A 21657-nucleotide genomic window follows, 5' to 3' on the forward strand; every position below is an offset into this window, starting at 1 on the left:
AATTTCAATTTTTACTTCTTTGTATATCCCTTTAATTATTTTTTTTGTAATTGTTTCTGCATTGCATTATTACTTCTCTATTTCTCTCCGTTTTGGTCCATTTCATATTAGTTGTTTCAGATGTTCCTTTTTGTTCAGGTTCTAATGCTGGTGAGTTTTATATGGCCCTTTGACACTTCACCCTTCCTGTCTGACCTAGTAGGACTTGTGCCTCAGTGACCTTGAGGAGCAACTGTCTTGTGTTTTAGGCGTAATCTTAAGAGTTGAACTGTGACCTCTAAGTGTGCTGCTTTTGCTTGCTGAATAGGTTTGTGCAAGTGTGGCCTTGTGCTTTTTAAAATTCTGTCTTACCCATGTTTCCGGCATGTATGAGGAATAGCCATTGGTGCTTAAGAGTCAAATAGTTGATGTATAAAACCGGAGTATACTTTGTAGTAATGTTATCTTTAATTGTCAGTTTCCGGCATTCAGATCTTTAGTTACAGCATATGTTTGGCTGGAGCTGAACCTTACAGTGCTGCAAGAGCTTCAGTTGGTTGTGGCTTCTCAGGAGTGCTGAGGTGCCGGCGCTGCTCTGGCAGCAGCACACTGTGGGCAGGAAGTCCGTCACCTGCTAGCACAGGCCTTTGGAGTATCAGCCCAACTGTTCGAAGGGTTACGTGCTCGCCTCGGAGCTCCCTGCGGCTGCAGTTCTTAACACGGGTTGCAAGCTGGTATCCAAAGGCATGGGAGCAACGGGGCTCCTGCCTCTTTCTTTTTCTTTTTTTTCTTCTTTCCTTCTTGAAGTCCGTGAATGAAACTTGTTCTGGCTGCCTTAATGGCTGTCTTCATTCCTGCAATAGTAATTAAAGTAATAATCAGCTAACGCACTTGCGTCAAAAGCCTTTTGTTTTTATTATGAAGGGAAAGACAGACCCATTAAAAATATTTTCATAGCTTTATGCTGGCACGAGATCACTTTGTGCAGAGTTCTTTGTTTACAATTCTGATGCGTATAGTTGTTGTCTTCATAAAGAAAATTCAGGAGGATATTCTTCACTGAGGCTTGAAAGGCCTGTTTACTTTTCTTGGGCGATGATTAGACTGGAGGCTGTGTAGGCTGGAGAAGAAAATTATTTTTTTAAATGTATGTCTTTGAGAAACCTCTAATAACTTTTTATAGCTTGTTTTTCAGGAGTTTTGAGTTCTATTAGATTCCAATGAGAATGAATGCTATGAATTCTTAGTTTCTAGAAATAAGATTTTTGGCATGAACTGGATGGAATATTCTCTCCCCCCCTCTCTCYCTTTTTTTAAAAAGGCTTTAGATATAATTTCCATACTTTCTAATGTTATTAATTATATAAGGCCTCTAAAGCTTTGAACTGTTATTCTACAGGTGAATTGCTGCTCTGTGAGTAGCTTTTGTAAGATGCTGCAGAAAGATGGAGAAATGAACTCTTGCTTGTTCAGGTTGGAGGATCCTAAACTCCAAGAGATGAATCTGCAAGGATTCTTCAGATTGCTTGTAATACTCAATATTGACATCTGGTTCTAAGTGGAAAACAATCCTTTGAGTTCTCTTCAAGTAATGCATTTTAGTTCTTACAAAGGTAATGTAGGAAAACAACTCTTTTCAGTAGAACCAAGTTCTTTCTTCCCTCCCCTCTTATGTACGCCTACACCAATGTTTTTTCAGCTCTGCAAGTGTGTGTGGTTTTTTTCTCTTTCCTCACTCTCTGCTGTGTAGGCGGCCTTCCCGATCACAATTGAGCTTCACAGGCAATCTTAAAAAAATATACATAAAAATTGTCTTTATGCAGCAGGTCTGTAATTTAACACCAAAGAAAAAGAAAATGGAGAGTCCTGATTTAGAATTATGATGCATCTCAGTAGTGGTTGAATAGGCAAAGAATTTAACCTTGATGAAATCGAGCAAATTTTTTCTTGAACAGAAGGCCACCACCTGTGGAAATTACTTATTCACCTGCTGCCCAAATGACTGTTTCCAAAAAGTAGTGTAATCACAGAAGTGTCAGAAATATTTTAAACCTTTTACCTTCTTCATTAGACTGAGCTGGAATCAAACCTTTCTACTGCAAAGTTAGAACATCTTTCTACCTGAAAGAGACAGGCTCAGTTTATTGGTAATATGAAGGTTAAAATGCAGCTCTTCCTAGAATACTGTATTATTTAAAAAATGAGTTTTTAGTTTTCTCCACCTTTTGGGAACTGCTTTTGTTGTACTTGCTCAAGTTTTTTCTAATGCAACTCTTTGGATGATGCTACTGTTTTTTTCCAAAGGTCTTAATTTCACACCTTTCTGTAAACAAGCCTAAAYCTAACTTGCAATAAGAAAACCCTGAAAGCTATATTAATTGCTTAAATGAAGAAAGACTATAAATACTTTCTTGAGCTTTATTGATAATGCTGTCTGGCACTTGTTAAAGAAACTTAAATAGTTGGTGGCAAGAACATTAGTATCAACCAAACTTTACTAAACTCTTTCTGGTAATATTGTTGGGAGAGCAGCAATAAGCCAACTCTTGGTGCTGGAGAACTACAAATCATTTGTATAGCAACCTGTTAAATGTCAGAGGTTGTTAGAATAAAAGAAATAGCAATTTGTACCATGGTTTTATGTACAGTTTCAATACTGCAGCTGAAAGCAGCCATCCTTGTTTGCTTAGTCTGTCCTGTGCCTTCTCTGCCTTATGTTAGCACAGGTGCTTATGTTGCTGTGTAGTGAACTGCATTGGGGAAAACCAGGTTGGAGAAGTGATCTAGGTCTTCTCCTTGTTCCCTTTATTTTAATTTAGATATTAATGTGGCTCTTTGGGTGGATGTGCTGTGAATGACATCAAACACTTGAGCTGGCCAAGAAAGGGCTTGGTGGGAGTTGGTGAGGAYAGGCGTTCAGTGGCAGTGCGTGGTGTAGCTCCTCGCGCACAGGGAATGTAGTATGAATCTCCATGGTTACATCTGTCTGCCCAGTCTAATTTTAGAGGCTCCTGTCATCTCTGGATGCAAGCTTTTTGCAGCGATAGTCGGAGGTCAGATGTTATGGCTAATGCTGAAACAACAGATTTTATTACAAAACATGGTAAAGTAGGAAATGCCAGCTTTGAAACTTTTTTTCTTGCTACTCTTGGAGACTCTTAGGGGACTGCAGTTGGTGACTTAGAAATATTCACTCCTGCTGTCCCTTGTGTTTGACATGCGTGATTAGCTTTCTGCTGAATAGTGAGGGAAAAATGGGCTATAGTGCTGCAAAGTATCCCCCCCCTTTTTTTTTTTTGCAGGTGTAACTGAGATGTGTCTTTAATCCCCAAATGTCTGGCAGAATGTGTTCTGGAGGAAAATCTGTTGGTTGAGAGAAAGGAGGATAAAAGAAAGGTTACTGTGAGAAACTCTTTGTGTAGGCTCTCAGAGATGAGTAGGTCTTAGCTGCAAAAACTCAATAGATTCAAGCTTTTATAAATATTTGGTTTTGCTGCTGCCCTCTTAAAAGTACAGTTTCCATAATATCTTCACTGTACAAAAAAGATTTTACTCTTTCATTTCCAATTCAAACTTCGTTCCTATTGGTGGTCTTTCCGCTTCTAGGTTTCACTGTAATGTGATTCATCTGAAGCTGATAGTGGCAGCCACTGGGAGGTTTAGCTAAAGCTTCAGTGGCCTGCCTTTTCGGGAACTGGGATTGGTAAGAGTGCATGCTCTGGTTTTCGTACTGTCAGAGTCATCCTTTGGAGTAGTGCTAGTTGCCAACAAATCAGTATTGATTTTGTGACTAGTGATGTGTTGCATTTCAAACAATGCCAAAGGTATGGTTTCTACCAAAATGGCTCACCCTGTTAGGTTGGCTACCTCCAYATGCCAGATGGTATCAGAGTCCGTAGCTGAGTGCATCCTGGCCATGTGAGAGCACTTTTCAGGAAGGAGAAGTGAGGGGACTAGATGACTCTTCCATCTCCTCGGTATTTATAAGCATGCCTAAAAGCGGGTTGCACTCGGAGTGCTACAGAGCACCAGGGTTTGTCCCCTTTGCAACAGCACAGTGGTTCTTGTAGGCTGTTTCTTTTTAATCTACTTGTTAAACAAAACTTGTGTTGTAAGGAAGAAAGGGATGATTATTCAGCATGTGCCTGATTCTTGGTAAGGACTGGCTTTCAGTATGTGATGCATCCTTTTACTAAGAACTGTGGTATACTTCCAGGGAGTCTGTRAAAAGATGGTAAGGATGAAGTAAGTGTGAGATGCCGCAGTCCAAATTTGGAAATGACAAGCACTATAATAAACATTTTTCATAAAGGAAGATCCCCCCTTTAACATCACTTTATCAATTTGAGATGTTTAAAGGAAAAAAAAGCCTTCTTATTTGAGAGAATTTCTTCTGTAGTTGGTTGCAGTTGTGTTGAGTAATATTGTTGTTTGTATTGAAAGTGTCAGAGTTTAAATCTGTTCTTCAGAAATGCTGTTTGCAAAGCTGCATTGTGTTGGCAGTGGACTGCTTAGCCTCTGAAGTTTGATTTACTTCAGCAACAAAAACTTTCCTTCAAATGACACTTATATTGGAAGTTAAAAAATCTCAGATATATTTGTTCCATGATCTAGAGAAACCTTTGAAAAAGGCTGTTTTAGTTATTTTTTTCTTTCCCCTTAAATTATTTTATCTTTTCCCTTGACACCATCTCTAGCATTGCATGCAATTGTTACTGTGATTTTCTTTGGTAGGTAGCCCTCAAAGTTACAAAGGAGGAAGTTTTTGGCAACATTGTGTCTGTCTTTTTCACTGCACCATACAAAAGTGTTTTTTGAAGTTTATGGTCCCAAGAGACAAATTTTAATCCTAAACACTGTGTAGTGGGGCATGGAACTGACARTGAGTTAGGGTTGTCTTGAGTGAGCAGTTTCTTAGCCATTAATCTAACTTGGTAATGGAAAGTAAAGGAATAGTTTTTTTCCCTGCCACTTTTGGAGCCCGCAGTTCAGCTTTGTCATATATTTTCCAGCTGTGATTGCATGATGTCCATGTAGTTAACCTGATTTTGCCAGTGATAGTGTCACCAAGTTATACCACTGACGTACATGCATTTCTTGTTCATCAGTTGAAATTGTTTCCCAGTGGAGTTGTTTTTTTACATCTTTGAATTCAAGCTCTTAGCAGATCTCTCTATTCAAAATTAATTTCAAACTGAATTTGTTTCATGAGTAGTTCTTCTAAGTTGTTTATGAGCTGTGTTCCTATAGATTTGGTCTTGTTTATTGAAGTTAGTGAACAGGCTTTATGGATGGGGGTTAAAGTTTCTGGTAAAGCATAACTACATTAGCAGGTAACATTTTTTAGAAATAATGTGCTCCAATAAAGCTAACTTTTGCTTGTTTCAAACAGAATCTAATTAGATACGTAAAGTTATTTAGGTACAAGACCATTCAATAGAATTAACTTAAAATTTTGTTAGATTCTCCACATTATTTTTTTTAATATTGACAAAATAAAATTTCTAAAATTCTGCATACAACTTACTGGCAGACTGCTAATTTCTCCTTGACCTGCCCTCAAAGTGGGCTGGAGGGAGGGAAGAGGAGGGGAATGGTCAGTGTGGGTAAATGGCTAATGCTGACATTAAAAAATTATGTTTTGTAGGAAAGTTCTTAAAGTTCCTGGTTTATCTGTACTATTCTTTCCCTGTTGACAGGTTGAAGCCCCATGGTTTCATTCATCACTGAGGTAGTAAAGCCTGGTTGTCTGGGGTGAAGGGGGGCAGGCTTTGCCTCAGTGATTGTTGTTCTTTCACAGGGATATATTTCAGAGTATATAGTGCTGTATTCCCTAAAATGCGAGACAGCAGCTGTATGGGAAACATTTCTTTGTGAAATGACAGTAGGTGATGTACAGAATTATGGTCACTTTTTATTTTGCAGTTTTTGGGTTTTCTCCCCCTAGAAATTTTTCCAAGGTTTAGTTGGTGATTGTACATGTCTGTACTTTAACCTGTTTCCACTGAGGAGTCCAAAGAAAGTTAGAAATAACTCCTGCAATTACTGTTTCCAGAGCTACCCTCCTTATACAGAAAGGAAGGATGTTGCTTGGGGAGCGTGTATATGTACCTGTGTGTGCATGCATGAACCTGCAGAGAAGAAGAGAAAGGGGATAGGAATATTAGATGCTCTCATTGATATCAAATTACCCCAAGTTAGTGATTGTCTTCCATAATAATTTTGTATCCTAATGCTGAAAAGATAACCACAGTTGTTATTGTTAAATGGAAAAGAAATAGAAAGTACTTAGTGTATTTTTACATTCTTTTATTTTTAAAAACAGTGCAGTGAATTACCAGTAGTTAATATGCTACAGTTTGGGAGATTTAATGTACTCTAGAACTTGAGAATAATTGCAATTGTAGCCTTTGATTCAATAAAACTGGATCATGTTCTTAATAGTAAAATATGTCCATTGTAATAGGAAGTAGGTGGTCGTGAGGTCTCAGCTTCATTTCATTGCACATGAGACTGAAAGACTTACATGCTTATTCAGAAATGAATTTTATAGGACTGAATGAAAAGAAGGTCTAGATCATGTTAATTTTTGGTTATCTCTTTGCTGGTGAGGGTTTTATACTTAGATCACTGTTTTATATTAGTCTGCAGTGACTGAAGATTTTAGCTGTCTGGATAGTAGTGAGTCACTTTCTTTGCTATTGTGGGTTGACTAGGCAGGCTAAGAATGAGGATGCATGTGCTATGTCTGCACGCTTCCCCATTTCAAAATGGTGAGACACATCCAAGTTAGCATTAATATAGCTAGCCTGAAGTTTAAAAACAAACAAACAAAAAATCCAACCCACTGAGTGCTTAACAGCATGGATTTTAGCAAGGCCTATTTGAGACTGACAGGGAGCCCTGGGTGCTTAATCACTGCAGTCCTATGCCCTCATTTCTTTATTGTTAGTATGTCCATAATCTAGTTTAGATCATCAATATACCAGAATTTATATCATTTCATGTCTGCAGTGTGGCCATAGGCCCTGTTGGTATTTGTATCACTTCTTAACTGGTAAGAGTTATATTATCAGGTGGTATTGATTTTGTTCCTAAATACAGTCAGGAAATCGAGAGTTTTGTAAGATTTATCTTACATTGTTCTGTAGCTTGTGTATATGTGGAGAGCTATTGGTAGATGAAATACATACGTTGTACTATGTTTGGATTTTCCCTAGTTTTACCTTTAAAATGTACTATGTAGTATAACTTAGAACTACTGTGTATGATTACAAATGTACATTGATTAACAAATGTGATGTTTTCTGTAATTGATATTGGTATATTAACATTTTGTGGGACTGGCTGTCAATGTATTGGCAACCCTGATATGTTGAGTTTCTACATGGTTCAGCATGCATATTGCTGAAGTGTATCGTGCTGTGCTGCTTAAACTTCAATAGCAACAAATTTCTGTAGTTAAAATATTTTTCATTTTTGCAGGTTTGTAATGAGAATTTACTATTAAATATCTGAGACACTGAACAGAAGTGGGATGTGTGAAACGGGAAAAAAGTAAGTTCATGGACTGATGCATGTTTTTAAAGCCAGAAGGGACCATAGAGTAACATAATCGGAACTAGGAACTGTGAACTTCGTTACTGTGCTGCCTTTGACTCTGCTTCAGCTTCTTCTGTAAAGGGAAAATGCTAGATTCCTTTGTAAAGTGTTCTGGGATCATACTTGACTGCTACTGCTATAACTGCATTGACCATTAGATTTTCTGAATTGATGTCTCAGGGCAGATACCCTGAGCTGAAATACAGCATTTATTTGGAAAACATCCAGTTTCAATAAAAACACTTCTGTGAATTTGGAAATGAACAGTTCTTAAAAGATTCCAACTCTCTAAAAACAAGAGGCCTCATTTCTCATCTGAATTTGTTTAGGTGTATTTTTTTCCAGCCATTGATTCATTTATATCTCTGCTAGATTAAAGATCAAATTCCTTCCCATGCTGTACAAATAGCATCATCATACCTTCTCTTATTCTGTTAGTTCTATAGACATTTGAATGATATTTTTTCTCCARTTTTTCAGCATCCTTCTTGAACTGTAAAAGCAAGAACTGATCACAGTTTCTCTGTGCCAAGTAGAGGAGTAATGTAACTGCTTTGCTCTCTTGTTTGATATTCTTCCTTGTTGAAATGTTAGTGTATTGCATAAAATTAGCCACAACTACATGTTGTGATCTCTTTATTGCATACGCAGGTTCAAGAAAGCTAACTAGTAAATTGGAGTGATGTGCAAAGCTGTCACCTGTGAAGATCAGAGTTCACACTTTTCATTTCAGATCAGAGAAGATCAGCTTGCTTTTTAGTCTAATTGTATTCACTGCTTATGCATAATGCAGGACCACAACCTAACTCTGCTCCACTTGATGAAAGAAAGATCTGAGCCTACTAGGCAGTTACAGATCCCATCAGCATGAGGCATTAGTCTGTTTTTTATGTATGTAACATAGCATACATATATATACACAACATAATGTAGATTGTGAATGTTGCTGTATAGTTTTAGAATTAGTAGTAACACAACAAATAATGTTCCTTGTTCATCTTAACTTGTATACTTTCTTCACATGTTAGTCTCTTTACTCTTATGGTTCTTGTGTATAATGTTAGATGAATTTATGCAATCTGTCATAATTCATTTCCTCAATTCCATATTTGAGGGCTTAATACTAAGATAATGTTCTTCTGTACCTTGGAGCTATGTTGTTTATTGCATCGACCTTTAATAGCAGTATCTTAATATTTTGTTTGTCTTTGAATTTTTTTAGATGTATATAAGTAACCATAAATTTTAAACAAAATTTATAACTTGCAGAAGTTGCAAATGATTTTCTAGACCATCAGGATAGCTGAAAACTCAGCTTTGGTTTTACGTATGGTATTTTTACAGGAATAAGTGGAATGTCTTGACATTTGCTAAGCTCCAAGCTCTCCCATGCCTGCACATCTCCAAAGGGAATAGAAAGGGGGGAGGAGGAAGACATCTCACTAAATTCTTGATTTTTGTGTCTATGTATATTGGAAAATATGCAGGAGAAGGATTTCTTCCAAATTGTCAAGCTTAGGGTGGCAATGCTGGGAAATTGGTTGAATAGAATTAAATGCCATTTTGAGGTGTGCTGTGGTGGAGTTTGTTTTTATTGTTATTGTTGGGGGGTGGGGGTGTGCAGACCTCCCCAGGTCATGTGAGGATGGCCTCCATCCCTGTGAGTGTCCTGTCACTGGTGAGGCTGAGCGTCTGGGTACGCGCAGCTGCTGGAGGCTATGTCTAGAGCAGCGCTGGCCTGGCCAGCCTTTGCTTCCTCTGCCCAGTAGGCACAAAATGAAGGCAGGAAAGCTGTTAACTTATCTGCCTGTTAGCTCTCCTGGTTTACTTGGTCCTGGGCTGCTGGAGTTGTTTGGAAGCCCTGTTGGTTGGCTTCTGGTTGGACTGCTTTGCTGTACAAAATTCAGCAGAGGAAGACGTCTTGTTTTCTTACCCGCCTTGTCTGTGCTGGTGGAGTGGGGCGCCTAAAGATCTTCACTTCCTGCTGTGACAGTCGTACCTCGGGGGAGAGCGCCTGCTCGTCTTGCTTCCTCCCGCTGCCGTGCTGCCCGCAGCATGCGCAAAGTGCACAGTTCCTCTTGCAGAGATGCACAGTAAGTTGTTGAGAACTTCTGTTTGGTAGGTGTGTGCAAGTAGCTGTAGCCAAATTTACAAGTTTTTCTTGCTCTCCTTACCTCCCACTGGCTTTGGGAGGCTATGCAGGAGTCATCTGGTTACGGTGTGAACTGAATGAGTGTATGTGAGAAGGGGGCGCAAGAGAATAACTGAAGGTGTGTGGCAGAGATGGTTTAGGAAAATGGAGGGGGGGGGTGGAAGAGGAGAAACCACAAGTGTACTGGCATGCAGGTGTAGTTTTGGCAGCAACTGTTACATGCTGTATAGAGCTAGATGCTAGCTACCTCCAAATTATTCAGAAGATTATATATACATATATCTGTGTGTGCATATAGAATAGGGAGTAATGATCAAGCTGGAATTTCTCAAATTACTATATATATCAGTATTTGATTCTATTGTCTTGAACCTTTTATATCTGTAAATACACAGTGAGTGTAAAGTGCTGCTGTTATTTAGGAGAGCTTTGTGTTCCCTTCATACAGGTGTAAAAATTTTTACAGGATGTGAAGAAGCAGTGGGTAGCCATTGTTCAAACTCCAGATTCTGTTTAATACTGTTTCTTTGTGTGCCCTTTCTTCTTTTATTTTCTTATTCTGTTTTTTCCTACATTTTCTCTGCTCCTTATAGGCATTTATTTTCTTCTCCTTTTATTCCTCTTTTCCTCCCTCCTAGCACCCATGCTGGAGCTATTTGCAGAGGCTAGCTGAGAGGAAAAGTTGAGAAACAGCTTATCCTTCCTCCTTCAGAGAAAGAATCGTGGCTGCTTTAGCCTGTTTTTTCTGAAAAGGATTGGCTGTTGGGAGGGGGTTGTTTGGAAAGAGGATGAGCTGCAAAATGACTGGGCACTGAGTGCCTTCCTGGCTGGGATTAATTTAGAATCAAAAGTTTACAGCATTYCTTAAACATTTACGTGCTAGACAGTGAGGGAGTGAGGAGGGACAGACATGCATTCCTTACAAATCTCTGCTCCTTCTGTCTGTCCTTGACTATAAAAGGGAAGTAGGGATGGATGTGGTAGGATGAAAAATTTGAGAGAAAAGAGCAGGTAAAGGCTGTAGCTGTTTAATATTTTTGCCCTAAAGGAAATGAAGTTGTGGGCCAGGCAGTCGCTTTGCTCCTGGGTTACTCTGCAAAGCAGTTGTCATTTTTTCATTAATTAAGGCCATTCAGTTTGATTTAGTAAAATCACGTGGTCATGAAAAAGGAATTTGAGATTCATCACCATCTTTATAGATACTTAAAACATGTTCAAAAGAGCAGGTTAAATATTTGGATGAGTTGGAAGCATTTTCTTGGGCATTAAAATCTTAACTGTTGTCTTTCAGCCAGAAGACAAATGTTACAGTTAGCTTACTGTATATCTGGTCAAATCAAAGCTCCATCTAGCCCAGCGGTGCTGCCTCTGGCAGAGCCTAGCAAGAGGTTCATATGGAGGAATATAGGATGAGTTTATAGCTGTAGGCTTTGTTCTACGTATAGCTGGTGACCTGCAGCTCAGGCCTTCAGTGGTGGTATCATTACAGATAGTAGTTCCTGATGGATTTATATTTATCTTCTTCTGGCACCTACCATATCCTATGACAAGGAGTTTCATAATTTCAGTTAAATGCTGAATGAAAATCTCTTGTCATCTGTTTGTGTTTGGGGTTTGTTTGTTTTTGTTTTTTATGTGACAAATCACAAGCTAGTTTAATTTGCTGGCCTTTTAAATCTTGTATGGGAAGAAACATGATGCARTTGCTCTAATTCACCTTCATAGCACCACTCATGATTTTATAAACCCCTGACATTTCTTTCTCAGTTCTTGGGTTTCCAGGATGAAAAGTTTCATTTTACCTTTGATCCTGTACCTTTTGCTCCTTCTTGTTGCCCTTCTCTTACCCTTTCTAACCCTGCTATAACATTTTTTTTTTTTTTTTTGCTGAGAAGACCGGAATTGAACGTGGTACTCAAAGCAGAAATTTCATATAGTGGCATAACAAAGGACCACTGTTCTTGTAGTAATTCCTAATGTTCAGTGTAGTTTTGTTTTGTTTTTTGCCACATAGTGAGTGTTGGAATGTAAATAAATGGATACAGATATCTCCATACTCCTCAGTGTAATGAATTCTGCAAGGCATTGGTAAATGCCATATAGTATTGGTATAATTGGGTCTGCGTATCATGCTTGATTATCTGTTTGGCTATTGTGGGTGCTTCAGAACTGTGAGTCATTACAGTATGCAAAATTTCCCAGGATATGGGCCCATATATCCATGGTTAGGGCTTAACCTTTCCTACGCTTACCCCAGATGAATATCTATACTAATATGTTCGAAGCCATGCCTGCTCCATTTTGATTACCCTATTGTCACTTTTACCCCATATATATAATACAAACATATTATTACCCCATATATATAATATATATATATGCATTATAGGTATGCAATTGCACGCCTATCCTAGAGCAACGCTAGCCATGTATAATAGTATATGTGAGAAGGGAGTGCAAGAGAATAAAAAATCAAAGGTGGCTATGTCAGAATAGTGATGCCCTTTGTGGTAGGGGGGCATATGGTAGAGGGCTAGATATGGTTTCTTCACCATTYTATAGTAAAAAAACTGTAAAGTATATTAAAGCACAGAGGGCACAGAGATGTTATTTTATATGTTGTGTTCCTAAAAGTTATACTGAATATTACACAAAGAGGAGGTGTCTGGAAAAGTTTTGTTCCTGGTTTGAGCAACTGAAACTCGTTTTTTCCCCCAGTTTTTTGCTGCCCCCCAAAATGCTAGCATTTTAAAATAACGATGAAAATACTGGAGGTAGTGTGCTGTTATGTAAGTTTAAGCATGCTCAGTTAATGTATTTATTGTACAGCATGTTTTTCAAGTTTTTATTTCTGTGGTTCACTTTCATTCTGAATCAACTAATTTGTAAAATAACAGCAAAGAATTGCTTTCCACAAGGTGGTGTTTCTTAAAGGAGAAAAAGAAGGGTATCTATTTTAATTGGAAAAAACAGTTACAGAGGGATCTCTGAGATGCTGTTTGGGAAGCAATGTGATGAGTGTTGTTTGTGTGATAGTGTCCTCTTAGTGCAAGTTGCAGTGTGATAGTTCAGAGGTGCCAGTGCTTGTGAAAATCTCTACTGCTTTTAATACTTTCCTGCTGAGGGATTTCAGTTAGTGCCTGGCACAGCTTGCTGCTTCTGTCTTTGCTTTGTGAAGAGATAGGTGTTGCACACAGTCTCTTAGCTTTACAGTAGGTGTTCGTTTGTATGTTCAAGGAAACAACAAGCTCCTATCCCTCCATTTTTTTCTTCTCTGAGACTTTATCATGAAAGTATTCAGCTGCCATGCTGCTAACTTTTATGCCTATTTAATTAAACTACTTTAACCATTTAGTTTATGAGAAAGTAATTCTGTGAAGTGTTTTTGATGCAAAGCAATTGACTGTACACATGGAAATGTATCTTCATCTTAGTGTGTTTTAAATATGGATATCTGGTATGCAAAGACTTTGCAAAAATATACCATTCAAATCAGAAGAAAATAGTTGGAAGATATTTGCCTTTTGTAGCTTCAGGGGGTGTGGGTGCATGCATTTGCAGTTTTACAGCATGTTACCCAGGTAAACAAATAAAGCATGCTTTTATTTTTTATTGGCTGGTTGAGATATTTTTGGTAGGAGACATTAAAAAGTGAATGCTGATCTTTTGCGCTGAACAGAAATACCCTGTTTCGTATGTCCGTACTGCTTTTTTAGACTTGCTTTAGTGATGTCTAGCCTTTTCTAACAGGTTTCAAACCTGCTGATTTCAGTCCAGTTTGATGGACAGGCGTAAGTCTCAATGATACTAAGTTCTAAATAGTTTGTGCAGAGTGGTGGCTTGTTAGGAGAGAAATCCAATTTATTACCCTGATGGACAGTGTAGTAGGAAAGGAAATGGACCTAAAAAATATTATGTTGAGGAGATGGAAAGTGTTTGGAGCATAGGGCACAAATCAGTAAAACTGAGTTTTGCTACTTTTTTGTTACTCATGATGCACTCTCTTAATTTCAGTACTGAATGCAAGGGGAGTAGCATTGTTCTGTATGCAGCACGATGGCTAAAATCCTAATTACAGTGAAATATAGGTATTTTTGGCCCTTTTTGCTTATGGTTCCAATAGGAGAATACCTATGAAATGTTACCTGAGCTCTGCTCCCAATGCTTAATATTCTGTAAACAAAGGCAACAGTTCTACTTGTCTGTTAGTGAAAATAAAACATAGCTTCTTTTGCTGTAACACTATTTGTTGTAAATTTGCTTAAAATCGGAGATGAGCCCGAGTGTAAGATAGCACTGTAAATTATTTGTGTTAGTCTTGGGAAGTATTTTGTATTATCAACTAGAATTGGTAACAGTATCATCTTCAGTCCCTCTTATTAGAGTCTGAGAGTTTTTAAAGTGCGTGTTTCAGAGCACCAGTTATGTTGATGAGAGTATACAATTAATGATATATCTGTCACAGGAGATACCTCAGCATAGTTTGCTTTCATAATCACAATAGGATCAATATAAAACATAACATATATCAGGCCAATATTTTATGGTTTCATATAAATCAAGTAGTGATTTCTTGTWTTTGGGCAAGTACTGATTTCTAAATCCAGTAATAAACTAACTTTTAACTGTCAGAATGGGGTCTAATCTAAAAGTCTTTTGCAAAGTATTTTGTTAGAATAAAAATAAGTTTTTAACTAACTAACTAAAAAAAAAAAATCCCTTCAAGGAAATTTTATTGATGACACTGAGTCTTTATTCAAGACTGAAATCCCTTGTAGTGATGTAGGATTTCTTTTCTGGACTTAAATAGATGTTAAAACAGCTGTTTATTCTCTTCTGTAGTGTGATTTATTTTTGTTTTATTTTTTGGGTGCTCTGTGGTTAACAGGATGGATTTTCTAAAGATTTACCTGATATGGAGACAAGACTTATCTAAAAATGGAAATGTTGGACAGGAGTCGGGAGCTTTGAATTATGTTACTGACTTTGCCACAGATTAATACTACTACCGTCTCTTTTAATATTCAGTCTCTCCCTATAAAGAGGTTTCCTGCCTTGTAGGTGTTGAACCTTCATGAATTTCTTTTTCATACTTGGCAATTGGTGGTTGTGAAGACCTATGGATGAATGAGATTTGTGTTGCAATACTTAGGAGCTCCCCACTGTTTGCTGTCCAGGCTTATAAGCACCCACACAATAAAAAAATAATGTGGGAGACAAATACTTAGGGAAATGTTTTCTGACCAAAAATACTATGTCAGGAGAGACATAAGTCTTCTAGAGGATGATAACAACATAAGTATTTCATATTTTAAATAGTACTTGTATCTTATTTCAGGTATAATGCTGGCTGCATTGTTCAGGTGGCTGCTGGTCATTTGTTTTCTTTTACTGTGTTTATCTCCAACTTTTTCCCTAGATTTCTGATGTTATTTCTGTTAATGCAAGAGTAATACAGATGTAAAGAAAAAAGATGTTAAAAGAGGGTTTATTTTTAAAGGCTTAGAGAATAAATTACAGAAACAAAAAAGGTAATCAGGATGTTTTGAGTTCTGTTTCTGAAAATAGTTGCTACTGTATAACTGAAAACACCGCGTCCTGTCCATAGCGTCAGGAAAATTGCTTTTTTAGTCCCTATGTCAGTGGTAGCGTTCTTTTTGCTTAGAGCACTGCAGGTACTGTACCTGTAAGTGAACTAGTGCTGCATTCCTGCAAGTCAATGTATGTTAGACCCAGAATTATTATTGCAGTTTCACAGACAATTTAGGATAGTCCYGGAGATGTAATCAAAGGCTGTGGTTTTGCTTCCCCCCCCCCCCGTCCTTCAGCAAACATTTTCACATGATATATCAAGAGTGTTGAGTTTTCAAATTCCCTTATGTGTTATTCTGGCTTTTAGATCTCTGAACTATTAAATACATATACGTATTTGTAAAGGAAAAGGTGAATACGGTCTGTCTCTAGATTTTGGCTGTTATGAGTGTGTTTGTCACTTTGTTTCCATCTTCCGGTTCATAGGGAGCTGACCTGTGTATATGAATAACTTGCTGTTAAATCTCTAGTAGAAAGGAATGTTGGCAAAAGAATTTGTGGGAGGTTAAAATCTAAACAAGAGTTACTGAAAGTCTGAATTTTTTTAAATGGCTGAAAGATGGTGTCATACTTTGGTATATGCTGTTAATGCTTCAGCTGTGATAGATGCTGTGCATATCATTGTACTGATGTAAAGATGTGTCAGCTTTTGGCTACGTATGATTTGAATATTATTGCTATTTCATGTGAAAGTTGAAAAATAAAATCAGAACTGAAATACATGCATGCATACGCATACTTAGGTAAAGTCTAACTTTATTTTAAAGGTGTGAACACAGCATACACATAAGCTGGTGTCAGAATGTAAATAGACTGCTTTATAAAAGGAAAAAAAAACCCTCACATGGTTTTAAACTTGGTTTAAAATTGTTACTGCATCGAGATGAATTGTCAAATGTGGAAAAAGCAGTAGAATTTGTACCGATACCAGCATTAGTGTTGTGTCTCTAATGTTTTTGTAGTTGTACTGACCAATTCTAATCAAAGTATTTCATGCTAGTTTTACAAGAGCAAGAAAAGAGGAAACCAAAGTTAGAAAGAAGCTTCCTATTTGAGAAGGGGAGGTGAAGAGGAGGAAAAATCAGTCTAGATACTTTGTCACTTATGTGGCAAAAATGTGTTTATACATAAAGACCATTTCTTTTTTTTATTTACTATAAACACTTCTTAGAAAATTCAAATATATGTAACCGTATGTGTTAACAAGATGAGTTTTTGTTTTGTGTTCCTGTCAGTCTGTTTTTAGTAACTTCAGAAACATGTTTTAGGATATGTTCTCCAGAATATAGAAATATGATTTACATAGTATTTCAAGACTCAGCAGTGTAGAACACAGTGAAATACTTGCACCCTCACCTATTATGCTCAGTAGTCTTGATACCTTCCTGAATGATTTTTGCCTTTCTGGAACATTGTGTTTGACTCTTATTCAGTCTGTGATCCAATACAGCCCCCAAACTTCTTGTCTGCTTTATTAGTCTTTAGCCTGCTAATTTTATTGTTTTTAGTCCTTTAATTATCTCTTGCAGATCTGTAGCATTTTGTTTTTGTCTGTATTGAATTTCACCCGCTTGGCTTTAGAATCCCTGATTTATCAAGCTCACTTTGAATTTGGATTGTCTCCTCCAAACTGCTTGTGACCCCTCCCAGGTTGGTGTCATTGCGGATTGTGTAAGTGGGCTCCTCTTTGGTCATCCAAATCATCAATGAAAATACTGAATGAAGCTGGCTGCAAGAGAAGTTCTAGCTGTACCTACTTGGGGTTTTTTGTTTGTATTTTTTGTTGTTGATTTTAATACTGACCATTGTTTCCACTCTCTGAAAGCAATTTTTTCAGTAGTTATCTTTGCCTATAGTGATTATTTCTGATCTACAATTTCCAGGTCATGTTGGACAGTGTAAGAAGCACCTTCAAATTTAATTTTAAAAAATCCTTTTTTTTTTGGTTTGATTTTGTTGTATGTGAATGTAAGTTGTAGCCCACTGCCCCCAAAACTACTTTGAAGAGCCTTGTCAGACTGGAATTTTACTCAGGAAAATTCAGAGGGAATTCTTGATAAATAATTTTGTTGTTGGTCTTGCTAACCACCAATTGCATATATGATGTTTTTCTGCTGTTCCTATCTGGGCAAGACTCCAGCTGACTTAAAGATCTTTTTGCCTGAGCTTGAACAGTGTTAAAGAGAAGGAGGTTCTTAGCTTTCATTGAAATAAAAAGCCTGAGAAATGAGTGGCCTATGTGAATATTTTTGTTTACTACCTCTGTCATTTAAGCAGGCTTTTTATTATGTCAGTTACATACAGTATTGCTAAGTGTCTTACAAAGGCACRACAAAGCATAGGTATCGGGACTGGCTGGTGAGAGGCTTCCCTGTGATAACTGGAACCACTTAGCAAAGTACCACAGTGGGAAGATGCCCCTAAAAGAGCCATAGCATGGTTTCACGTGCTGAAAGCTGAAGCCATTGTGACAGGATGCTGTCTATAAATCTCTAATGTCTCTTCCTAAATGTTTGCTGTTTGACAAATACTACTTTTGTGAATTACTGAACTGGTGTAGAGCATCCTTTGAGCCCTGCCAATTACACCACTTAAAGTAGGTAATGTAAAAATTGTAAAGGCACTCAAGCAGCACACTGAAAACTCTTAGTCCAAGAAATTACTGTATCTTTTTAATTTATTCAGTCCAGTGAAATAAACTATACTAGTTGAATCAGGACATTAAAGAGCAACAGAAAACAGAGTAAATGGATGGAAATTCAGCCTGGTTTAGTAGACTCTTCAGTGTATGTTTTCTGATAATTTCCACTCAAAGAATGAACTTGTGTTGTAGCTGCAATGATTTAATCTATCATGTCTGGGAAAGTATTGTAAGTGCAAAACAAGCAGAAAATAATTAAAAATCACTGAAGGACTGAAAATGCACAGTGAGTAGAGTTTTATGTTACTTGGCCTTTTTGCTAAAAATGAAAGAATTTAAGGATATGTGCAAAAAGATAAAAATTGCAAGACCTGAAGTAGTAGAATTGTTACTGACATTAGGAAAATACTACATTTTTGAATTAAAGTTAGTTTTCTTTTCCATAYCTCCCTCTCTGCCCCCCTCCCGAAATCAGCAGTGAAATTAATCTTGTTTGTGAACAGCTGTTAAAATAGTAAATCCTGCTGCTAAAATTGTGGGTACAGTTAATCTGTTTTCGTGAAAGTCCCAAGCAGATTTAATAACAACTAGTCGTTTGGGGTGTGTGTGTGTTTCTTCTTTTCTTTTCCCATCACAGTACAAAGTAGGGAGTTGATACAATACAAATTATAAATAGAAAATTTTCTAAGTCACCTAGCACATCCTTGAGCTTGGCATATGCCATAGTTCACTGAATCGTTATCAGCTGGTGCTGCCCTTGAGGGGGGTGGTGGTGGTGGTGGCTCTGTCATCTGCTGATGCGATGGCTGTGAGAGGGGCTGTTCGGCTGTTCTAGACGAGAGAGAAGGGAGGTGCAAAGTCCCTGCGCTTACAACGCTGCATTAGGCACGTGGTGCACATCTCCTGTCTTCAGCTTTGGTAATTCAAAGTTTCAGTTTGGGTTGAGTTACGCAGATTTTGGTGCCTATAGTTAGATTGTCTTGCACTTTCTGTTGTGAAACTGTACAGTTGAGCTGTTGAAACTGTCTTGTCAGGGTTTGTGCAGATTTTGTCACTACTTAAGTGTATCCGCTTGTAAGGGACTTTGGTGGATGAGGGGGGCATATCTTTGGCTGGCTGCCTGGAGCTGCCCGCCCTGCACCGCCAAACGGCATTCGCCGCAGTCGGTGCCGACTCTGCGAAGCTCGCGGCCTTGTGTCGTGAGGCATGTCCGCTCGGAGGCGGCTTGCCCTAAACTCCTCTCCGTAGGTGTTAGTGCTGTCTTGAGTCATCAGTCAGAGCTCTGGGACGAGGCTGGAGGAAGAAAAAAAATTATTTTGTTTAGCTTAATCTGCAGTTGCTTAGATGAGTAATTGTTTGAAATTTAGAGGGGGACAGTTGTATTGTGGAAAAGCCTGTCCCATCTGAAGTGATTTTTGTCCAAGCCTCTTAGTTGGGACAGAGTTCACACACGGTTGAGGTTTACCGGGGGTGAAGCTCTCTGAAGAGCGCCCGCTTTGCTTGTGGCGCTGGTGGGATGCTGCGTGGGCCCGCCGAGCACCCGAGGGCGCGCTGCAGGGGGGCTGCCCTCCGGGGTGAGCCTGCCTCTTCCTCCCCTCGCTCCTCTAGGGAAAAGCAGGCTCCGCTCGCTGTGGTCTCGGGCGTGGGATTGCAAAGATGCTCTGATCTGTGCGCGTAGGGCTTGCCGTGCTGGCAACCAGTGTGGAGTGGAGGGAGGAAATGGTCGTGATTTAAATAGCAGAGGGTTGAGGAGCTGAAAGAGAGGGAAGATGCTGTGCTGGGAGACTGGGGGCCAGGCTCTCAGAGCAGAGGAAGGAAAAATTGTGAGGGAAGGATACCCTTTAAAAGAAAAGGGGAGGGGGAAACAGAGGCAGAAAAAGGAGGAAGAAACAGGAGCAAAAGAGAGCAAAAGGTGCACGGGGTTGACTTATAAACAGCCAGCAGGAACAAGTCCCAAAAGGAGGATTCTCCTGCAAAAATACTGCTGTTTGATACCACTGCAAATGCAGCACTAGGAGATTTTGGCGGGCGCTTTCAGTGGGAAATTGTCTTTTCAGGAATGCCATTCGCCAGCTCATTGTTAACTACCTCAGGCTTGAAGTTAGTTAACTCTGAACCAAAGTATTTTATCTGTGTCTTTAGTTTTGTCTCTATTTTTCCAACTGCTGCTACTTTGAAGAGAGAGTCCCTGTGCCCTTCTTCAAATGTTTGTGATATTTGCAAGAGGAACCTTCGCTGTGTAAGTGTAACACTTATAAGAATGTCAAATTCATAATATGAATTAGTTTGAATGCATTAATATGAATGTATATGTGCAGAGAAATCTGAACAGTTTAAAAAGTGAATGTTTTTAGTACATAAAATCATTTGCCTGATATCTCTATTGTCTTAAAGGGAAATGTATTTTTTTCATGATTCATCATTGAGGATAATGATACATGCTCATGGGAAGCTCCTTTTTTTGGCTTTTGGTCGTTTGAAGTGAACACTATATTTCTAGTCTAAGCTTAGACAGTAATAATAAAAGCAGTACTTGTCTATGTCAAAATTTATAAAAATAAATAAGTTTCTAGAAACTTCTTCTGAATGTTTTATTTAATGTTGAGAATTGTAAATCTGTCCTGTGTGGTGTCTGAGTGAGCTGTCTTATATCCGAACATTATTAATTGATTTTATACTTTACAGCTGTGTTTTGGGAATAGCTACTGGAATGAAAGCCAAATGCTTCCCTCTGGATTGCAAGAATCATATTAGAGAAGTGAGGGACTGATTTTCAGTTCGGAAACTTTGAGCGGGAGGGAAAGGGGGAAACTTGGGTTGTCTCCTTAACCTGGTTTTCCAGCCATCTTAGGACTAGGTTGAATGTCACAGGAGGATGGCTAATCAGGTATGTGTAGTATCTAAGTGCATAAAGATGAAGATAAGCATCAAGTGAGAACTTCAGTTGTACTTAGATCCATTATTAATACCAAATGGTGAAAGTAGGTATTTACTGGGATTGTCAAAGAATTGTACTTTTGTTTCTGTAGGTACAAGTACTGTGAAAGCCAGTCTTTAAAGATTCTGTATTCTAGAAATACTGATTTATTTTTATTTTTATTTTTTTTACACTCTGGATTGTATGTTCATTGTATATGTTCACCAGTTCCTTAAAAACATTCAATTTTTTTTTTTAACTCCAATAGTGTAAGGTCAGCAGTAATGAGGTTACTGAAATGGTGTCTGCAGTACTGTAGTAAGATTATAAAAGAATATTCACATCAGCTTGAATAAGAAGAATTGTGAGAGTTTTCACATGTCCCAGTTAGGAAAAAAGCATTTCCAGGGTAATAAGCAGCTTTACAAATAGCTATGTGATAGAAACTTGGGGGTTAAGTTGACATTTAAATGTACTTTGTCTTCACAAGGAAGGAATTCTTTTTAGTATTTTAATGAAAGCTGATTTCAATTTAGCAGAACTGTGAGTTTTCTATATATATGTGTTAAGTTTTGCTTTTTCTTGTCTAACTTGGAAGGCATATGCACCTTCTCTTAATCTTTAGGATGTAGTAGTTGCCTGAAAGTGTCTGTAAACTTAAACTAAAGGCTGGTAGTTTCATGTTACAGCTGAGCCATATTCTGAAAGATTGAGGTCTTGCTTCTGCTCTCCCTCTCCCTCTCCCTCTCCCTCTCCCTCTCCCTCTCCCTCTCC

General features: G+C 38.2%; 1 protein-coding gene across 5 annotated transcripts in view; it reads left to right on the forward strand.

Annotated features, from left to right (window-relative positions):
• SIPA1L1 (signal induced proliferation associated 1 like 1) overlaps window positions 1-21657 on the forward strand; it is a 205133-nt gene that overhangs the window by 45003 nt on the left and 138473 nt on the right. For 4 of the 5 annotated variants that reach the window (XM_026078742.1, XM_026078746.1, XM_026078743.1 and 1 more), the window contains one exon: window positions 7465-7536. The gene's annotated coding sequence lies outside the window, so the exon portion shown is untranslated. Of the gene's footprint in view, window positions 1-7464; window positions 7537-9658; window positions 9675-21657 lie in introns of those variants that run through there. The other variant, XM_026078745.1, reaches the window with a different exon arrangement.

This window comes from Apteryx rowi, unplaced genomic scaffold (assembly GCF_003343035.1).
Source record: "Apteryx rowi isolate R43461 unplaced genomic scaffold, aptRow1 scaffold_487, whole genome shotgun sequence".
Taxonomy (NCBI): Eukaryota; Metazoa; Chordata; class Aves; order Apterygiformes; family Apterygidae; genus Apteryx; species Apteryx rowi.